Below are 4,867 nucleotides of genomic sequence, written 5' to 3'. Positions count from 1 at the left end.
TGTGTGTGTGGGGTCATATGAGTGTAGTCTAATTTCGGGAACTGCTGTTAGAGATTTAATCTCTTGTGGTTAGGTCTCTGTCTCTGGCCTTCATCAACATACAGAGTTAAAATGTCAGTGTGCACAAAAATGAAAAGTACAGCATATTTGTGAAATATATGAACACATCAATATGAGCTTATAATAAACAGTAGTAAATAAACTTATATATGTTAAAAATCTTATGACAAATGTTCTTTATTTTTGTGTTGAAAGGTTTTTGTTTTTTTTACCTGCTGCTACCTACCTACCTACCAGCTATCAAACTAGCTGGTCTAAATAAAGTTGAGTGAAATTCAAAGTCTGGTCTTTTTCAAGTGTGGGCACCTCACAGTCAGAGAACACTTGACACTCTCCCTTGGGTGGAGACTAAAAAGAACAAGACTTCAGTTCAGCTTTAGAAGCACTACGAGCACTTTCTCATCATCCTCCAGCTGTACTTAATTGGACTTGGGGATTGTATAGCATCTGGTTCAAGTGAAGCAGTAAGATGAGTGGAAACAGCCTTTAATTCACCTATTAGACACTATGAATACCTGCTCATGGCTTTTGATAAGGCTTTGATAAAGGGGCTAGAGTAAGGTTGTTGCTTATCTAAACTGGCTCAGGACATAGAGCAGATCATCTACTAACTGGGAGGTCGGTGGCTCAATTCAGTCTGCATGTCAGAGTATTCTTGGGCAAGAATTCAAGTGTTCCAGTCACAGGTGTATAAAATCAAGCACCCATGGATGTAAATCAAAAACTGGTTCCCAGTAGTCCAATTCCTTTTTCCACTCTCACTACAGTCAGCTGATTTCAGTGAACAGTCTAGAGACACAGAAAGACGAGCTAAAACCTCCGGCCGGCGGGCCGGGCAAAACCTCCGGCCGGCGGGCCGGGTTGGAAAGCGGTAGCAGCTGGAGGGTGGAGGTGAAGTTCGTGGAGAACATAATCCTGCACGAGCGGATGCAAAGAATCCAGTAGCCAGGGATAACAGGTGATGAGGTGTTGTAGATCGGCTTCCACGGAGTGAAGAGGCGCCCCTCCCTCATGCTCTAACAGCTGGTAAACCAATTTAGAAGCGGAGCGGATAACGGCCTCCTGAAGCTCCCTGGGTGGGGTGACTGCCGCTGGATCCATATCTGGCTGGTCCGTACTGTCACGGCGAGTGGGATAAGCCGTGTGAAAATAATAAATGAGGGAGGATCCAAGCGCAGGCAGGCGTGAGGGTGTGAAGGTGGTTTATTGAGCACGAAATAAATATGGACAAACAGCAAACGGAGCACGAACTAAACTAGACTGGAAAACAACTAACCTACAAAGCACAAACCTGAATGAGAACGAGCAGAGGAGAATGACGATGACAGCAGGGAGAACACACGGGTGAGACATGGTAGATACAAAGACGGACCAGCAACTACAATGACGGAGGACACGACTTAAATACACACAGAGAAACACGGGAATTACACACAGGTGGTGGACACAGCTGGGAATAATCAACAAGACGAGACAGAGGTAAAACTGAACACACTCACATGAGACGCAGACCTTCACAATAAAACATCACACTAAGACGCCGGCTTGACATAGAGAGACAGAAAATGACACATGAAACTAAACCCACATCTTAAACCCAAATAAACTGAAACATGAAACTCCAATAATAAACATCATCATTAACACAACAAGAGAACAAGAAAACAATCCCTGATGCAAACTTAAACCAAAACATAATAAACTCAAAATACTGGGTCCAACGGACCCAGAACCGTGACAATCGCACTACTTTGTCCTGGGAGTAATTAAGTAATCAACAAACATGCATGAACATTCGACCCACAGCATGCAATTATTTGCCTGAATGTAAATTGGACTTAAGCTACATTCTTTTTTTTTTTTCTATTGTGTTTTCACAGGCTCCATTTTAAGAGTCCACCATCTCTAAGGCTACGTCCACACATACACGGGTATTTTGAAAACAGAGATTTTCCGTTTTCGTTTAAAAAATAAATACATAAATAAAATAAAATAAAAAATAAAATAATAATAATCCCGTCCACACGTAAACGCAGAAATGAAGGAAAACGCTGCTAGGAACATGCCAAAGCAGCAGGTGGCGATATATTCCTAACCGTGCAGAAATGTTGGCCAATCAGAAGTCTAGAAGCCTCGGTGGGAAATCGTAAACAAGGATGGGGCATAGAAGCAGAACCCAGTCGTATGTGTGGAGGGACAATAACTGTGTGTATATGTAAGCATTTAAACACTGCAGAGAGTACAAGTAACAGTATTGTAGAGATTCATTTCCCCGAAACAATAACATGGCGCACAGTGTGACGTCAAAAAAGGCGCACGCCTTTGACGCTGCGTTTTCTGCGTTTTCTGCGTTTTTCTCGTCCACACCTAAATGCAAAAATGGAGTTTTCAAAAATATCCACCCTGGCCAGAGTTTTTAAAAATCTCCGTTTTCAGTGACCGAAAACACTGTTTACGTGTGGACGAAAGGTGCAGAAAAATCTGCGTTTTCAAAAATACCCGTGTACGTGTGGACGTAGCCTTAGAGATGGTGGACTCTTCAAATGGAGCCTGTGAAAACACAATGACAGTTGATAAGGAATCAAACCAATAAGTGATATTGATAATGGAATCAAAATTGCTAAATTATTACTAATTTCCATCCATACCCAGGCATGCAGTCCGCTTCTACAAACATTTGTAAAAGAATGGGCAACTCATAGGAGTTCACTGAGTGCCAGTGCAGAAATGTCCTCACCACAGTCAGCTGTTAGTGATATTAGAATAAAACAACATTTTTAGTGAGCCTTTTAATTCGTTTGAAATGTTTTGTTTTCAGCTCATCGCAATCATAATTCTGTGTTTTTTGCCTGTTTAGCACTGTGCTGTCGAAAAATAAAGTGGGTGTAAACATCAAACTGATTTTCTTAGATGTCCGGACAGAAACTTTGCAAAGGATCAATACAGTATTTTTCTTCTGCAGCAGTTTCTTCCCACAGCACTGATAGAGTGATGCAGTGATGTGTCAAATGCATTCAATCTAACAAGCCTAATAATAAAGTAGAGATATGTGTGTAATCAGTGTTAATCACAAAACGTTTTTCATCACAGTTTTCATCCCAAAAAAAGATGATAACTCAATAAAACCAAATGTACAAGGACAAAAACTCTGATGACATGTATTGACCCCTTTATTGACAAGTGAAAATGACATGAAAATGTTCTGGAGAGACGAGATCCAATCAGAATGAATTAAGTTTATAGAGAGGCGGGACGAGTTTGGAAGTGATCCACTCAGAAGTCTCAGTCTCAGCAAAGTCAGATGTGCACAGTTTAATTTGCCACTGACAAACTGGATGGGAGGGGGGAGCTGCCATGCTCCGACACATGGTCGACTCTTGGAAGAAAGACAAGCGTAAACACACGGACACGTTCTGCATTCGAGGTCAGCTGAATGAACTTCAGAGTTAGTCTGATGATATTTAGTCGACTAAAACTGGACTCAAACTAAAAGACTTTAGAACTGAAATATGACTTTAACTAAGTGACATTTTAGTCAAAAATTACAACCAAATTAACACTGGTGGAAATGAACCAGGATTCACCTTTAATGGTCAGTAACATTCAAAGTTCAGTTGATTCCCCATTACCTACTGACTCGAGACAAACTGCAGTTCATGGGCAAGGAAGAGAGTGAATTTGAGTCACACTAGCCTAAACCATGTGCAGATACAATCGTTCAATGGAAATCATCCCCTTTTTTCGTTACTGTCTAGCCGATGTTCTTCCCTGACCTTACTTTTCTATCTGATGATGGACCAGAGAGATGATTCCCGCTTGGTGCCATGGAAGAATTTTACTTAGCCATCTGAAAAAGCTGTGATGACACCGGCCTCATCCTGTCACACAGAGCTGCTCCTGTGACGCACAGCTTTGCCAGGATAGCATGGGACTCATGGCCTGGGTTAGACTGATAGTTCGTTGCCAACCAAAGCCTGCTGTCTTTCACTACCTGCATCACATTTAAACAAACAATGATGTGTGTAGGACGTCTAAGTCAGTGTTCAAGGGGAACAGTGCTGGTTCACACGTCTTTAGCTTTGTTGTGGTTTCAGTTCATTTCAGAAGACTTTAGGAACATAGGAGTCAAGAGGATGGGTAGGATGCAGCTACAGAAAGGCTGAAACAATGCTCTGGTTGTATTAAAAAGGTTTTGCACTGTATTATAACCCAAAGAGAGTCTGTGCACAGAAAGCAAAAGGAGGAAAGAGAGTCCCATCTGGGTCTTTTAAATACCTTTTCAGTTCAGACCTTTTACTGGTGTGAAAGCAGCTCGATGTGGGATTTGCACAGGTTGTTCTCCTGCTATTCAACCAGCACAGAGCCGGTTCAGCTCTAAGACTAATGTAGAAGTATCTCTGCAATAAATAATTTCATATGATGTGGCACAGCTGTAAAAACTGTTTGTATTTTTTTATTTTTTATTTAGTCAGCTTCCTTTTCTCTGAAGAAACAGTTGGAAACACTTGTTGATCTTTAGTCAGTTATTGTACTCAGCCCTGAAAATCTTAGAAATATGGTATCTAAGCAGATTCTTACCCTGGATGGCATTACCTTGGTCTCCAGTAACACTGTGAGGAACCTTGGAGTCATTTTTGACCAGGACATGTCCTTCAACGCACATATTAAACAAATATGTAAGAATGCTTTCTTCCATTTGTGCAACATCTCAAAAGTTAGAAATATCCTGTCTCAGGGTGACGCTGAAAAACTAGTTCATGCATTTATTACTTCCAGGCTGGACGACTGCAATTCATTATTATCAGGA

This window comes from Pundamilia nyererei, unplaced genomic scaffold (genome assembly GCF_000239375.1).
Source record: "Pundamilia nyererei isolate P.nyererei 1_Seehausen unplaced genomic scaffold, PunNye1.0 scaffold00403, whole genome shotgun sequence".
Lineage (NCBI taxonomy): Eukaryota > Metazoa > Chordata > Actinopteri > Cichliformes > Cichlidae > Pundamilia > Pundamilia nyererei.
This window is presented reverse-complemented; position numbering follows the sequence as displayed.